The 17,862-nt window shown below is 42.6% G+C and overlaps 1 protein-coding gene and 1 pseudogene across 2 annotated transcripts in view; one reads left to right on the top strand and one right to left on the bottom strand.

Annotated features, from left to right (window-relative positions):
* The window catches only part of RAI2 (retinoic acid induced 2), a 387,183-nt gene that overhangs the window by 114,474 nt on the left and 254,847 nt on the right, over positions 1 to 17,862 (bottom strand). The gene's annotated exons all lie outside the window — the stretch shown is intronic.
* The window catches only part of LOC112919050 (protein Mdm4-like), a 45,865-nt pseudogene that overhangs the window by 8,157 nt on the left and 19,846 nt on the right, over positions 1 to 17,862 (top strand).

Raw genomic sequence — 17,862 nt, forward strand, 5'->3', positions numbered from 1 at the left:
TTCTTCCGGTCTGGCACTTGGGGATTTCTCTTATCCTTTTCTGAGCCCATGTGTGTATTTAAATTCTGGAGATAAATTATTTCAGCATTTCTACATATTAGTAATAGAAGAGAGGTCTTATCATGAGCTCAGTCTGTTTTATTGCTGGAAGAAGTCCTCTGTTGATTCTTTTTAGAATGTCTCAGAAGAACTCTCCAACTTCTCTTTCCTCTGATTTACTTCCAACATTTTTGTGATGGCAGGGGGCTAGTCTATGTGACATTCCTAATATAGACCGAAGACCCCATTATGCAAACAAATCATAGAGACACATAATTTATGTAAAATTAGTTTCAAAAAGACATGATATACTTGTGTATGCTCTTAATGATATACAATGTAAATGTCAGACAGAAGCTTGAAAATTAGGGTCAAAAAACAGTGACCTTTGCATTCTGCCAAATATGTCCTTGGGATAAATTGCATTTTTATCGCATTATATTATATTACACCACTGCAATTATACGAGATTCTTGTCGGAATTTTGAATGCTTCGCTCTATCATTTTAAATATGCATGTATATTATACATGGCAATTTGAGAGTTCTATAAACAAAATTCATCGCCTAAAAATGAAGTTGAAAAATGTGATAACTCAATAATGCATAGAAATAAGTTGCAAAATAATTGTTAGGATATAAAAGAAACTATATGGCTTTTAAAAATAAATATCTACAGCAAATAACACCATAATATTGGGCCTTGGACGAAGGACCACTTTTGTTCAATACATCAATATTCCAAGAGAAAAATAAAAAGAAGAAATTCTCAGAATGATTTTTGAAGGCTTTCACATTTCTACCAAGCAATTTCAATAGTATATAGAAATCGTGGCATGAAGCTACTCAGAGTTTTTGCAAACAATAATTAAGGCATAACAGAAGGTTTTATTTTTCACGTTGGATGGTTCTGAAAAAAAAATGGCAAAAAGGATCCTTTTGGCTTTTGTGAGATCCCTTGAGAAAAATGTTGATAAGAAAGAAAGATGGAGAAAAAAAATGCTGGAATTTTATAACACAAACAAGACACACAAGCCATTTTCCTAACTTCACACTGTTCCGGAGAGTGACAAAACACCAATTTCCACAAGATGGTCTGTCTTACAAATATGGAACACTTCCCATTCAAATAGGTATCTGGGGCATTCTGGGTAAGCCAGCCAAAACGGGTAGCAATAGCATGTAAATTAAAATAGCAACCTTCCCCATCCTGAGTATTCACCCGTGCCACTGACACGCTGCAGAAAGGCTGCCAGACCTTCCAATGACATAAATCTCACGTCGGCAGCCTGCTGCAAGATCTCTGAAAGGCATCACTTCCAGCATGTAGGGTTCTTTTGTTGGTGACATGCAGTCGAGAGGAGGAAATAACATAGCATTTGGTGTCCTCTGGGCAGGTCTGTGAACAGACTTCTGCTAGGTCTCTGGACTGCTTTTCCAACATGTTCAAGATCCGCATGTGCTCTGTGCTGCAACACGCAAGTGGCGGATAAACAAACCTGTGCTGATTTCCAGGAAAATGTAATCACCATTTTAGGAGAACCATTATCATCAACCCAAATGATTTGCAAAATGACGAAGTGCAGGTTGTCAGGATGGCTTGTAAGACGAGCACCCGATCTCCGGAAGCGTGGACATAGCCACATCTTGGGGGGAGGCCCGGGTTGGGGTAGCAGGCTCTGTCGGGGTTTTGCCCGCCTCTCCCGGTCCCTAGCGCTTCAGGGGACCCCAGCCTGACTTCACTTGCCAGAACTTGCATTTCTGGACCTTTTCTGGCCCCGGAAATCCACACGGCCCTCTTATGTGGCAGGCCAGAAGTGCCGGGGGTCGGACGCTGGCTGCCCAGGGCGACCAGTGCCTGGAACCCACTCTACTGGCTGCCCTCCCTTCGTGTTTCACTTGCTTGCTCCCCTCCGAGGGTTCCTCAGGTTCCCAGATCAGCTCTCTGTACCCGAGGCCTTGTTTCTGAGTCGGCCTCTGGGTGCTCCCAGAGGTCCCCACAACTAAACGTTTGGGCAGGCTCCAAGGTGGCAGGGCTTCCGGTGAGGAGGGCACGTATTAGAATGCTGTGCCGGGGAGATCCTTGGGGAGCTCAGCGGTTTAGCACCTGCCTTCGGCCCAGGGCATGATCCCGGAGTCCCGGGATCGAATCCCACATCAGGCTCCCTGCATAGAGCCTGCCTCTCTCTCTACCTGTGTCTCTGCCCCTCTCTCTCTCTCTCTGTGTCTCTCATGAATAAATAAATAAAATATTTTTTAAAAAAAGAATGCTGTGCCGGCTGAGCACACATTTTCCAGTTTACCATTCGTCTTAAGAGTTACTTTTGCATTCCAAGTTCACGTCGGCATACTTAGCATGCCTTCCTTCCTTACTGCTTGGGTCAGGCTTGCTGCAAGGTTCCTAATGCTTCTAGATTACCGTGATTTCTCTAGTGCCTAAAACATCCACAGGTTCCCTTCAGATGACAGTGATGCCACTAATAGCAATGACAGGAAACACCTTTTTTAGAGCACAGCCCCAAGAGAGGAAACCAGACTGTGTTCCGAAGCCAAGTTATGAGTAGAGGGAAGGCCAGAATTGAATTAATATTGATCTGCATACTTTGGAATTAAAAATACCAGTTAAAATAATCAGGCCTTTGGCATGAGGGTAACAGAGTCACTCTGATGCCTTGGGTCTTGTGGGCTTAAGATTGCATGTGAAAATCATCAACATTTTCACCATGAATGTCACTAATGTTTCTCGAGCACCTGGTATGTGGGAAGCACCATGCTAAGTGTTTTACATGGATCCACTGATTTAAACTCCATAAAATGCTGAGAAGTAGGCATTATTATGCCTACTGTACGGATGTGGGAACTGAGAGACTCAACAACGGTGACGGCAATCTCGCTCTTGTGCTTACACCAAGAAGCAAGAGCAAGAGGGGCAGTACCCGTGGTCTCAAGGTGGCCTGAGTGGAGATGTGGGGCCTCCTCACGGGGGCTCAGGCTTCACGGCTGCCTTCTCTGGGCTCTGCGTCCTCCTCCTTGGGATTTCTGTGCCTGCTCCTGCCAATCAGCCGCCTCACCTTCTAGCTTGCTCATCTCTTGGCTTCTGCCTATGCCAAGCTTGTTCATGGTCACGGTCGCTCGGGACTCTTCCTCCTCAAGGCTTTTCTGCCTACCTTCTCTTGGGTACCTTTCCTCTTCTGCTCTTACCCACCTGCCCGACTCTGTATCTGTAACACATCCAAGCTCCCCAGGATGATCGGGTTTTGCCAGTTAATCTCCGTCATCTCTATTTATGTGGAACTATAACGCCAGCCTACCTCTTGGCTTCTGGTCACCTGTAGATTTGCTGCTCCTCGGACATGTGTCCACCGCTGACCAGTCTGGTGTGGTCTGAAGATGAGGTCGCGTGGTGGCAGAAGGATGACCTCTGACTAAAGAACTGCCTGAAGACATAGACCATTCAGAGGGGCCTTCAACGTGTGGCTGATGGCCACAGATGTGACGTATCCAGCACTCAGGGGGACCTGCTAAAGATCCTACCAAGAGTCACTGAAAAGCAGCCAGTGGGCTTAAAGATTATGGCCACGTTTCACCTTTTTCCTCCTTCCCTGGACTTCATGTCTATGAGAATCAGGGATTCTAGAAAAGTCTGAGTGCATTTGAAGTAGGTAGTTGTCTTTCCCCCATCCAGAGACACTGAGTGCAGGGGGGAAAGATCTTGGGGACATGCCCAGCAAAGGATATCGCCATCCTGTGCACGTCTCATGGCCTGAATTGGACTTTGAAAACCATGTTATGCTCCTTATTTGAAGAGGGGTAGATAAAGTGACGAGGGCTTTTTTTTTTCCTTTGTAAACTTTTAAAATGGAAGGACAACATCCATAAAGACAAGTGCACAAATCATAAGTGTACAGCTCAGTGAGTGTTTACAAAGTAAACACAACTGTGTAACCATCAGCCAGATCAAGATATGTAACAGGAGGCTCTTCTCAGGGCTCTGGAAGTGCTTGTTACCATTCTATAGTTCATAGGTCAGAGGATCACAGAAGATGCTTTGGAAACAATCCGGCCGCATCATCATTTTTGCATAAACTAAGCCCCAGAGTGGCCAAATGTCAGGCACAAGGCCACGCAGTTAGAGAGCATCTGGCTCTTTTGGTTTTGTTTTGTTCTATAACATCAGGCAGTTTCTCTGTTCCTTAACTAAGTTCATGTCCATGGATAAACCACCCCACAGCCCCGCCTCCACTCCTTTGTTCCACGTGCCTCGTTACTTTTCTTATTTCGTGCTCACTTTAGAGTCAAACCATCAAGGACTGTGATTTCCCCAGGATCTCTGCGTCCAGTGCTCAGAAAGACAGCTCTCCTTGCACTTCAGTAGCCAGTGACAGCCCAGGGCCATGTGGCACAGCTCCGCAGAGAGTGTGGGGTCGGTGCTCTACCCTTCCACAGAGCATCCTCCTCCACCTTTCCTGCTGGCTTTAGCATCCTGAGGACCCAGAACTCATCCCATCTAGGGTTCTCATGACAGAGCGGATGAGCTAGCCACCAGGACTGGCCTTTGCCTCCGTGACATTGAGGTGTGGCTGGAAGCAGCTGCCTAGCCAGGGAGGCCATCTCTCACGCTCTCGAGGGTGGCCCTTTGACTGCTGGTTACAGGAAGAATATGAGTGCAAATGCTCTTTGCACCTCTGGGCTGAGGTGGTGAAGAAGCAAGGGTGACTTCTGCAGGCTCTCTTTCCTCATCCGCTGATGCTCTGGACCTAGCTAAAGATGGGGGAGACCTTGGGCCCCCGAGGGAGGCAATGGAAGGCCACTTGCTGAGCAAGAGCCCTGGCAATGGTCTTGACATTAGTGAGAAATAAACGGCTAGTGGTTCCTTCTACTGACATTCTAGTATTAGCATAACTAACACAGTTAGGGCAGTTAGGGCAGTTTCTTAACCTTTTCAAAAGCCATCTTTAAAATCATCTCTTTTGCATTTTCCAGCTATTGAAGACCACTACAACCAGATCCCTTTACTTCTTTTTTTTTAAGATTTATTTATTTATTCATGAGAGACACCAAAAGAGAGGCAGAGACATAGGTAGAGGGAGAAGTAGGCTCCCTCCAGGGAGCCTGATGCAGGACTGGATCCCAGGACCCCGGGATCACAACCGGAGCCAAAGGCAAACGCTCAATCACTGAGCCACCCAGGTGCCCCCAGATCCCCTTACTTGTATAGGAAGGACAACTCCTAGACATTATATGTAGAAATATAAGGAACTGATCTTTTTTTATAAACAAGAAAACACTTTCTAGAGTCATGCACCTTTTTTGGGATTGTTTCTAGGAATCCCCGAGGTGGTGGGGAGAGACTGGTCCCTGAAGAGCAAGGAAAGCCTGGAGTTAGTTGCTGAGCTCAGCCTGGCACCCTGGACTTCCTTATTTGCTAGAACACTGAACCATCACCTGTATCTGTGATAGAGTTTTAATCAGCAGAAATGCAAATTTCTCTTTTGGAAAGCTCGTCAATAAAGAAAGTGATCTTTATTCATAGTGTTCTTTGACCCATTTAAATAAGACAAGTTTTTCTATAATGGAAACTAAAAAAAAAAAAAAGACACATAGAATATGACAAGGGAGTACCCTTTATAGGGCTGGTATTAGGAGCAAGAAAATAATACACAGCACTGAGGCTACTGTTTTGTTTTGCTTTTTTGAGATTTTATTATTTGAGAGAAAGAGCAGGTGCAGGGAGAGGGGGAGAGGGAAAAGCAGGCTCCCCACTGAGCAGGGAGCCTGATGTGGGGCCCAATCTCAGGACCCTGAGATCATGACCTGAGCTGAAGGCAGACACTCAACCAACAGAGCCACCCAGGCACCCCTGAGGTGACTGTTTTATGAAGAGTTTTCATCTCACACAGTCACAGCAGAAGCACTAAGAGAATGACTTCTGGCCTTAGAGTGCCTGAGTTCAGATCCTGTCTCTACCACGTACAAACCAAATGACCTGGGCAAGTTCTTTAATTTCTCTTATGCCTCAGTATCTGCAACTGTAAAATGGAGACCAATAGATATTACCTCTTAATGGGTTTTTTTCTTAGATATTTTATTTGACGGGATGAGCACTGGGTGTTATACTACATGTTGGCAAATTGAATTCCAATAAAAAATATACATATAAAAATAAAATAAATATTTTATTTATTTATTCATGAGAGAGAGAGAGAGAGAAAGAGAGAGAGGCAGAGACGCAGGCAGAGGGAGAAGCAGGCTCCATGCAGGGAGCCCGATGCAGGACTCGATCCCCAGACCCGGGATTATGCCCTCAATCGCTGAGCCACCCAGGCATCCCCCATCTTAGTGTTATGAGAACAGCATTATCTAACACCAGTGAAACTGTCAGAAGAGTGCCTGTCACCCAGGAAGCCCTCAATAAATGTCAACTATTGTAACTACAATGTCTTAAGGCCCTGATTTGTCCATAGTATATCTGGATTCATGTCATAATATAAAAAGAAAACCAAACAATTGCTTCACTGATCTGGGGGTCCTTTCTGTTTCTCCTAAGAATACCTAAGAATACCCAGAGGCATCCCCATGGGGCCAGGGACTGGAAACCTGAGGCCTTGTCTTTTGACACTAACCCTGAGTTAAATGAGTACCGTACATGTTTAAGAATTGAACACCAGGGATCCCTGGGTGGCGCAGCGGTTTGGCGCCTGCCTTTGGCCCAGGGCACGATCCTGGAGACCCGGGATCGAATCCCACGTCAGGCTCCCGGTGCATGGAGCCTGCTTCTCCCTCTGCCTGTGTCTCTGCCTCTCTCTCTCTCTCTGTATGACTATCAAAAATAAATAATTAAAAAAAAAAAAGAATTGAACACCAATAAAAATTAATTTATTAAAAAAATTAAAAAAATAAAAATGCCAACTGATGAACTTAAAAAAAAAAAGAAATTTACTAACATCCATTGAAAATTTCAAATGCTCGATTTCATAACTCAGTTCCGGGGGGTGACTCTAAATATATTCTAATGTGTCTTATTTGTTCTAAATACAGAAAAGGCTATAAGGTTCTAAGGTGTCATTTCCAGGTGACTTACAATAGCTGGAAATTGGGACTGCTCACATTTCTAATAGGATATGGTTTTTTTTTTTTTTTAAAAAAAAGGTAAATCCTGTTGATGAAACTGACATTGGAAAATGGTGATCAAGGAAACTGTAATAACATGGAATACATTTATGACAGAATATTAGGATGAAAAAAGTAATATTCCAAATCATATCTTAAACATGACTACAACTATGAAAAATGAACCAAAAGTAGGAAAGAGACTGGAAACAGGACTAGGCTGGGGTTGGGTCTTGGGGCATGGGGGCTAGGGACTAGAGCCTGAGACAAATCATTATCTCATTTCAAGAGGTGAAGCAAGGCTATGCTGGTGTCCCTGAGAGGGCCGACAGCCAAATTGAGAAAGGCCAAGGAAAGCATCAAGTCCAAAGGCTGTAAGCAGCTCAGCTTCTGGATGTGGAGACTGGTGCTAGAGACCATGCAGGCGGAGTAGGAAGGTCCTGAGAGATGACCACTAGCAGTTTTAGGGGGTGTGAGGAGGGTTTGGCTGATTTAAAGGGCCAGTGAGAAGGCAGGGGGGAGGAAATAACCTTAAATATCAGCACGGGTTGTATTTGGGCGATGGGGCCTACCTTTGAAGCTCTTTCTCTATTTGCATCTAGTTTTCCTATTTTCTTTGTTAAACGTATGTCAGCTTTATGACGGAAATAAATTTACTTTATAAAAGCCTATGGTACTCCTGTATAGCTAATACCTCTATACATGTACACTGGAATTGAACAATTAAGTAAATGGATGGCAGATGGTGGGAGGCAGGTTTCTCACTGTTAGAGTGGAAATTTACAGATCAGTAAGGGGAGGAGGCTAGAATGATCCATGTGGTAATGGATTAGTTGGAGACATCAATATGAATTTAGTCTTAGCTTAATATAGATAATACAGATGGATATATACAGAAATATTCATAGAGATGTATGAATGTATGGATTAGTATACACACCTATATTTCTTTGCTATGTCAGCTGAGAGGTCCTAAAAGAAACAACACCCCAGTAATAATGAGCAAACCTACTTCCCAGATACTGGTTTCCAATACTACTCTCCAAAAAAGGAATCATGGCTCCTTGGAGAAATGGTTGATTCTATGATTGGAGCAGGAAATACACAAAATGAGCCTGGAGTATCTTGTAGTGCCAGAAAGTAAGGAAATGCTCTCTATCCCTTCTTCTTCTCTCTCTCTCTCTCTCTCTCTCTCTCTCTCTCTCTCTGTTTCATACACACACACAATAATGGTCACAAGAATCAACTGAAAAAGTTCCCAATCACTAAAGCTGGAACAACTCGAGCTACAAAATATATAAAGTAGTATTAGATTCTAACACAAAGAATAAAATAAATATCCCTGAGTCCCTACTGATATAAATAAATGATTGAATATCTTAACAAATGAAGGAGAAGAGACAGTCTCCCATGCAGAAGAACCCTAAATAAATTATGTAGATACACACCCCCCAGGACGTGGAGCACAACTCCCTACTCATTAGGTGTGGGCTACCCATAATGACTTCCTTCCAGAGAGGGCAGTATGGAAAGGGGGAAAAAGACTAACTTTACAGTGGAAAAATCTGGCAAACTACTCCAGCCAGGTGACCAAGGTCAATATCATCAGTTATGCTGATAGTATGTACCCTCCATATGAGGCGATAAAAATGGCACTTTATGCTGTGATCTTCCTCCCCAGAGCCATAACTCTAGCTCAATCATGAGAAGAAAATCAGACAAATCCCAGTATGGGAGCATTCTACAACATACCTAACCAGTACTCCTCAAATCATCGAGTCATCGAAAAGAAGGGACATCTGAGAAACTGTCACAGCCAAAAAGAGCCTAAGGAGATATGACAACTAAATGTCATGTGGTATCTTGATATCTGGAAGAGTGGCATTAAGTAGAATAAACTATGGACTTTACTTAGTAATAATGTATAGATATTGGTTCACTAATTGTAATGAATGAACCACACTAATGTGACATGTCAATGACGGGGAAAACTGGGTTCAGGAGGTGGGTATACAGAAAATCTTTATACTAGCTGTTCGATGTTCTTATAAATCTAAAACTATTCTAAAAAAACAAAGCACAGTTGATTCTCATTATTCATGGTAATTATGTTCTATAAAGTCTCCACAAACACGGAACGGGTGAGTACTGAGCCATTACCCCTAGGTGTGAACCTCTGGTCACAACATTTTTGGATCAATACATAACCTTGTTTCATATGTGTTTCTGTTTAAAGACACCTCATTTAATATATAGTTGACTCATTAACATTGAACTGATGGCGAATGGCACTCTAACTCATGCCCGAAAGAAGCTTATCTAACATACATATTTTTTCCATAAGGCACAGCTCAGCCTTTTTGCACTACAAAGCACTTCAGCACTATGCTTGGGGGCCTTTTTGTTTTTTTTTTTTTATTGGAGTTCAATTTGCCAACATATAGAATAACACCCAGTGCTCATCCCATCAAGTGCCCCCCTCAGTGCCCGTCACCCAGTCACCCCCACCCCCCGCCCACCTTCCTTTCCACCACCCCTTGTTCGTTTCCCAGAGTTAGGAGTCTCTCATGCTCTGTCTCCCTCTCTGATATTTCCCACTCATTTTCTCTCCTTTTTGGGCCATTTTGAACAGCGACATCACCCACAAAAGGCACAAAAAATACAAAAACCATGGCACTAAACAGACCACAGAAAGGACCTTCTGCTAGTATGAGAGCTGATACAAGAAGGCAAAGCACCACCTTATTCCATCCCAGGTGGGAACATGTGCATTGGACAGCTCAAATGTTTCACCTGGTGCACACGTCTTGTTCACAAATGACCACAAAAGTGCCACATATAACAATTCTGAGGGTTACAAATAAATTTTAGCAAGTAGGTGAGTTGACAAATATGGAATCCATAAATAAGAAGGATCAACTGTATATTAATTTTAATTTTTATTTTTTGTATATTAATTTTAAAGTCTTATGAATATGTTCCCCAATAGCCTAAGTTCTCTAAATAACCCACTACAGATTTCTCACTTTTGAATTTGTCTAATTTCCTAAAACTTACTTATTTATCTATCTATTTAGTTATTTAGTTAACCAATACCTGTGCTGTATAATAGCCACATGTGGCTACTGGTACTTTCAATGTGGCTAGTCCAAATTGAGTTGTGCCATAAGGCTCCAAAGCAGATTTTGAAGACTTAGTACACAGAAAGAATGTAATCTCATTAGTGATTTTTATACTGATGACATATATCGAAATGACAATATGTTAATATAACTGGTTAAATAAAGTATATTATTAAAATTAATTTCACCTGCTTCTTTTGACTTTTATAATGTGGCTACTTAGAAAATCTAAAACCACACATGCGGCTTGTGGTTTATTTCTACTGGACAGCACCAACCTACATCATCTCTGGAGAAACTGAAATCTAACATAATATTTGTGGCATGAGGAAGAACACAGGACTATAAAATCATGTTATCCTTACAGGGACCATTTAATCCCCTCCTTTTAGGACACTAGGGCTGAGACAGGAGAAGTGCCTTGTCCAACGTCACACGGCCAGTTGTTAGTACAGGACTCAGAGCTCGGTCTCCTGCCTTCCAGTCCAGTCTCTTTCCCCTTGATCTCCTCTGCATGCCCCCACCCCACCAAAATAGACAACCAAACAGCCTGCACCATCTTCCAAGGGGAAAACAGCATTGGCTATTCAGAATTGAGAGAGACTATTTCATAAAATCTTGTTAGATTTCTACAAGTAGGGCTGTCAGATTTACCAAATAAAAATACAGGATGCCCTGTTAAAATCTGCACTTCTGAAATGCAAGCTTAACTGGGTGTCCTGTATCTATGAGTAGAAGTATATTCCATTTAATAGTTAGGACACACTTATCCTAAAAAAAGTATTTGTTGTTTTTCTGAAATGCACGTTTAACTGGTGTCCTGTCTTTAATCTGGCAACCGTACTACAAAGCCTTTGAGGAAAGAACCTTTTGCTGATTTCTGCCAGGCATTTAGGCATTTATCTTTCTCTGTTCCTCCAAGGAAGAGCACAGCCCAGCGAGTCATTCAGCAGCCCCATAATAAATAAGGGAGTCTCTAGACTTGCCTTCCCCTCTGCATGCTGTTTCGGCTGTCAATGCTATCTTTCTAAACAGCCAACTTACTGGGAATCAAGGCGCAGATCTTCACTGTCCCTCCCAACCTTTATAATCAATTTGAGTTGGGCAAGATGCCAGCTCAAAAAAAAAAAAAATGCACAGAACCAACTCTTGTAACTATGGAGATAAGAGCGAGGGAAAACCCCAAGGAAACAGACAAGCTTTCCTTTTCTTTACAGAAGCTCTTATAAACCTAACGGGCAAAAACTGGTACAAACATCCCAGCCATTTCCTGGACATGTATACACATCCAAGAGAGCAAGGCAAGAGGTCGTTGGATTTTACATTTTATGATTTTGCTTTCCTTCGTTACTACCATTTTGTAGCATACCAATGGGGGGGGGGGACAGAAATGGTCCGTCCAAGGCACAGGCAAAAAGAGGGTACAGGTAATGTGGGGTTCAGTGCCTGTAGAGAATTTTAAAACAATAATAAAACTGACTAAAAGTTGTTCTGCTTTTTATTACCCCATGTGCTGGCAATTCTAAACAGTGTCGTTGATAAAATATTCCTCCTTCTGCAACTCCTCCTCCCCACCCACCCTTGAAAGTTCTGATATTAAGCAAGGCCATCGATCTTTTTTTTTTTTTTTTGAAAAAACCCTGCTCTACTGAGCTTTGCATCTTTGTTGTTTGTGGGGTGAGGGGTCGGAAAGAGGTGGAAAGGAGAGGACACGAGCTAGATGGGGATGCTTAAGCCATCTTCAATGGATGCAGATCTCTCTCTCACAAACATGTAGGGCTAGGTCTCAAGGTTTTCAAGGACGAAGAGGCAATATTATGGTAAAAGGAGCACTGGAATCAGAGTCAGAATGCCTGGGTTCAGGATATGGCTCCATGTCCACAAAGGTATGCGACTGAGCAAAAAACATCTGGCTTCTCTGAACTCCAGCCTCCTCCCTATCAAATAGACACTCTAACCACTCCCGCACCTGTCTACTTCACCTGCTTGGCTTGTGCACTTAGAAGATAAAACCCACAAAACCCTATATAGGTGTTATCCTTATCTTTAAGACTGAAACTGGACTATCACCTATCACAACTTCACTTTTACCCACAAGAAGGGGAAAAGAACAAGTGGAGGATGAACCGTTTCCTTTAAAAGCATGACCCAGACATTACACACATCACTTTTGCTTTCTTATTGCTTAAAAATGGAGTCACGTGGTCTCACACTCCTGCCTCAGAGGCTGAGAAACATAGTCTCTGGCTAGACAGCCAGGTATCCAGGTACAACCACGTCCTTTTTCTACCAGTTGATAATGGCTATCGTGTAATAATATGCAATTCAATTCAATAACAGCTCTTGTCCTTATTTTTCAAGCTAGCGGACAAAAATGTATTTGTTGTTTATTGCTCTGATGAATGACACGAGATGAAAAGCCCCATCTTTCCACTGTGGCTGATGAGTTTTAGGTGCATATCAATGTAAATTATCCTCATTTCAAAGGAGAATGAATTCTTAGAGCGGTGGATTTCCAAGCACTTCCGTCTGGGGCCTGTGACTGTTCTCCCAGGAGACATTGTCAGTGTGAATTCAGACCCATCTTCTGAATATAGTCCTGTGCCTCTCAAGGACTGAGCCCAAATCCCAGGAGGAACATGGAATTTAGACCACCGTGCCGCTGGACTGACCCTATGCAGCGAGCTCATAACTGCAAAAGTGGTACATCATCTGGTTAGTGCCTTATCATCCTCGAGGTCTTGTGTCACTGCCTCCATAATTAAACACAGACCATTAGCTCTAACCCACTGCACCCACATCAATTATGCCAGTTTGGATAACAGCTGCAGAAACCCTCCTTTCCTGTCTCTGCCTCTCTGGAAACAATCCTGCTTGTATCACACAGGTATGGTTGGAACTGCCTTGGTTTTTATAAGATATCAAATTAGCAAGGCTGCAGTGCCGCGATGGAACAGAGCTTTGTTCTCCCATATGCTGATTAAAAGGTAATTTAACCTCTTCCAAAGGTGGTCTAGCCAATCCCCAGCAGTATTGACATTGTGTTAATGAGAAATTGCTCTCCAGAGTGATAAATTAGCCCTCTGAGACAAGTGTGCAAACCCATCTTCAGTGAGTGGCCCGGGCTTAAAAAGCAAACTTGGTAGGCCCATCACCCTCTGCCTGCCTCAGTTAAAGCCGCAGGGACTCATGCACCATATCTGAAATCCTGGAGCTGCACAGACTGAAAAGCACACTTGTGGCCTCCTCAGTAATGCAAGCTCTCCCACCCTGCTGGTTTCCTCACATGCGCTGGGCAAAGGTGATGGCAGCTCAGCAGCGAGAGAGCTGCTTAATCCACCTCATCGCTTAGAGATAAGAAACTCAGTTTACCACAAGCCAAAGACTCTCAGAATGTGGGAGGACCCTGAGCATTCACTTAATCTAATACTTTGCTTTTACATATGAGATAACTGAGGCCTGGAGAGATGAAGTACCTTGGCCAAAATCGCGGGAAGCTCAAGCAGCAGAGATGAATGAGAACCCATTTTCTCTGACAATGGGGTCACCGTATTTTACCCCCCTCTAGACACCCCACCACACTAACTACAACTTAGACACCAGCTGTCACATCATCTGGAGACCCTCAGGTGAAGAAAACATTCACCTCTCTTGAGGATACGAGCCTCGCTTCCCCTAGCACAGCAGATATAAATCTCAATCCACAAAGTTAGGTGAGCAAGACACACTGCTTTGTTTTCTTTGTTTTCTATAAAGCACAGGCCCATCCTGCCAAGCTGGAAATTCAGTCCCAGGCATTCCTGGGTCCTCTCCCCGACTCTTCTGAGCACTCCAAGGCTCTAGATCTCAGGCAGTGCTATGATATCAGGGTGACCCTCTGGGCCTCAGGCAGGGCCAGAGATATCATTGAGATGGCACAGATCCAGCCCACAGGGTCCCCTCAGCTCCCCAGGCTACTGGTTTGGAAGCCCTGGCTGGCTGAGAGCCTAGGCCTTGGTCCTCCTTCCTTCAGCTTCATTGTCTAAAACCTGCCTCTTCTCCTGGTCCTGTCAGGATAAAGGATGTAGGGAACTGAGGCCTTCCAGGCTCTCAGACTTATCTCTCTTGTCCTGAGCCAGAGGAATTTCTTCCTAGTCTTAGAGAAATCCTTTTTGTGTTCCTCAAAAGTGTTCTTTCTCTTGCCTCACACTCTAGGACACCATTACAATTCCCTGGAGGGATCGAGGCTTTTGGAAATAAAAGCCAGGAAGGGAACTGTTTTGTAGGTAACTTGTACTCTTTATCCAATCCCAAACCTTCACCATGACAAGAAAACAGAGTAGGGGAAAGAAAGGGAACTGTGGAGGGAGAGGAAGAATGAATTACTTCTCAAAACATTGTACTGCACAGGGTGACTTAAGGTTCCATGAAAGAATGAACAACCCCAATTCCAGTTCATCCTTTCTGGGAGAAGGAATGCTGGGGGAAATTGTCCCAGCTTCATCTTGAAAGCAACATGAAGGCAAGGAGTCATTCATCTACAATGGGAGAGGCCACCAAGTAACCTCAGAATGCAGCAATGACTGCACCAGCTCTTTGGCCTTCCTCATCACTTGATTGTTTCTTTTTTTTTTTTTTTCCCGCTTGATTGTTTCTTAACCCTTGCTGCCTACAGATGTCACCACTCTCCAAAACAACTCTGTGGAAGGTCCCTGCTGACCCATTTGTCCAGTCCAGTGGCCGACGCTTCATCCTCATCCTCCCTGATGTTCTCTTCTTCCCTGAAGCTCTTTCCTCCACGGGACGATTGGTAGCACTGGACCTTATTGGTTCATACTCTAACTGACCATGCCCTCTTATTCCTTTGCTGGCTTTTCTTCCTTTCCTTTCCACTAATCAATGGAATTCTCTAGGGAGCTAATCTTAGCCACCTTCTCTTCTATCTCGATTCCATCTTCCTCCTCATTTCATCCACTCTTACAATTTCTACTGTCTCTTTCCTCCACGGGACGATTGGTAGCACTGGACCTTATTGGTTCATACTCTAACTTTCTGACCATGCCCTCTTATTCCTTTGCTGGCTTTTCTTCCTTTCCTTTCCACTAATCAATGGAATTCTCTAGGGAGCTAATCTTAGCCACCTTCTCTTCTATCTCGATTCCATCTTCCTCCTCATTTCATCCACTCTTACAACTTCTACTGTCTTTGAATCTACATCTCTACCCCACTCGATTTCTGGAATTTTAGACCTAGAATCCCAATCGCCTTTTTGTTGTTTCCCACTGGATGTGCCACCATACCTCAAACGTGCCATGTTCAAAACCAACTCATCTTTCTTCCCTAAATCAGCTTCTCTCTGTGACTTCCTTGCTCCATAAACGAATCACCATTCTTCCAAACTTTGAATCCACTTCTGACTCCTTCTCTCCATTGTCTTTTTACCCCATATTGTTTGAATCTAAATAGATTTGACCTCCTCAAATGGTATATTCCAGGTATTTTATGACAAGTACTGGATAAAGTGGAACTATGCACATGCACATTTATGTTGCTAATGCCATATAACATTAAATTAACCATGGCTATAATTTTGGCCTTTATCACTCCATAATTTCTTCTATACAGTTATGTATTTTTACATAAAAGGGATCATCTTGTTTGGAACTTGTTTGTCACCATACCATGAACACTTTCCTATGGCATTAAATGTTCTTTTATAAAGTAATTCTCAAATTTTAAGAGTATATCAGAATAATCTGCAGATGCTTGTTAAAAACAGTATTCCCCTGGACCCTCCCCTAGAAATACTCATTCCATCTTCTGGGGAGGGTCTATGAACCTACATGTCAACTAGCACCCCAGAAAATTCTAATGCATAAGGTTTTCAGATTCCCAGTTTGAGAAACACTGTTGGTTAGCACAATTTTAAGGATTCCTTCGTTTTCTTTTATTTACATTTATCATGATTTATTACCAATCCCCACTGACATATATTTAGGCTGTTCTCTACTTTTTATTTTTTTTAACATTTTATTTATTTATTCATGAGAGACACAGAGAGGCAGAGACATGGGCAGAGGGAGAAACAGGCTCCATGCAGGAAGCCTGATGTGGGACTCAATCCCTGAATTTGGATCACGCCCTGAGCCAAAGGCAGACGCTCAACTGCTGAGCCACCCAGGGGTCCCTGTTCTCTACTTTTTAAATATCATTTTAGTTCTGCACTGACTTTAATTTCTAGGCTCTCCCTTTATCATTCCCTCCACCCACCCAAACATACAATTTTTCTTTAGGATAAATTCCTAGAAGTAGAATTTCTGGGTCCAAAGGATATATAAAATTATAAGCTATATATATATAGTGATATTGCTATTATAGTATTCATTATATAATTATATGCATTCATAGTATAATTTTTTTTATTTTAGAGGGAGAAAGAGATATGGGAGGGCAGGGCAGAGGGAGAGGGAAAGAGAGAGAACCTTAAGCAGATTCCATGTTGGGCCTGGAGCCTGAATCTCACAACCCTAAGATCATGGCCTGGGCTGAAATCAAGAGTCGGATGCTTAAACGACTAGGCCACTCAGGCACCCCTATTAATATAATATTAATATATTATACACCCATATTAGTATAGTATAATAAATAACAAAAATTAATGTATTAATATGACATAATAATATATATTCATTTATATATGTTCAGGTGGGGTTTTATTTGGACTCTTGCACAAGATTTACATTTATCCATGTTAATTTCATCTGGTGATATTTCACCCATTGCTTCAAGAGTCATGTTATTTTATATCCCTACTCTCCATTGAAATTATTTTGTTATTTTTCTAATCTCCTGCATATCTGATATGTGGCTTCTATACTTTCTTCCAAATTATGGATGAGAAATAGTGAATGGGATAAGGTTGAGAAATGCCTTCCTGCTCCACCAGAAAGCTATATTACTCAGCACATCTGTTTATTTTTTTAAACAGCAACAACTTAATTTTAATAGTGATTGGCACATCATTCCCAATATCATCTTTAAGGTTCTAAGAACAGAACTTACACATCCACTGCCATCTATCTCTTGGCTCTGATCTACCAATCAAAGGAGAAAAATAAGTGTATTGGTCTCTTATACCCACATTAATGCTATTTAACACATAGCATTATGATTCATAATGCTGTCACAGCATACAATATAAGGCATATATATTCAGTTCGTGTGTCTGAGGGTGGACCGGGGGCTCTGTCTATCTAAGCCGGGTAAAATTGTTGATGGCCCCTCTGGTGGGGGAGGAAGAGAGCAGGGAAAGGAAACAGAAAATCGGATGCAGAGGGCTCACAGCAAAGGGAAGAGGCTGGGAGGTAAAAAAGAAAGAGAAGCAGAAGAGGGATGTCGGTAGTCTCAATAATGATAGCAATAATAATAATCGCTAATATCAATCAAATTTCTTATGTGTCTAGCACTCTGCTAAATGTTTCACATGTATAAACTCATCTATTCTCCTGACAACTTTGAAAGGTGAGTGCTATTATCATCTCCACTCTGCAGATGGAGAAACTGAGGCACAAAGAGACTAAAAAACATGTCCAACATCATAAAACTATTAAGTG

The sequence above is a fragment of the Vulpes vulpes genome, chromosome X (genome assembly GCF_048418805.1).
Source record: "Vulpes vulpes isolate BD-2025 chromosome X, VulVul3, whole genome shotgun sequence".
Lineage (NCBI taxonomy): Eukaryota > Metazoa > Chordata > Mammalia > Carnivora > Canidae > Vulpes > Vulpes vulpes.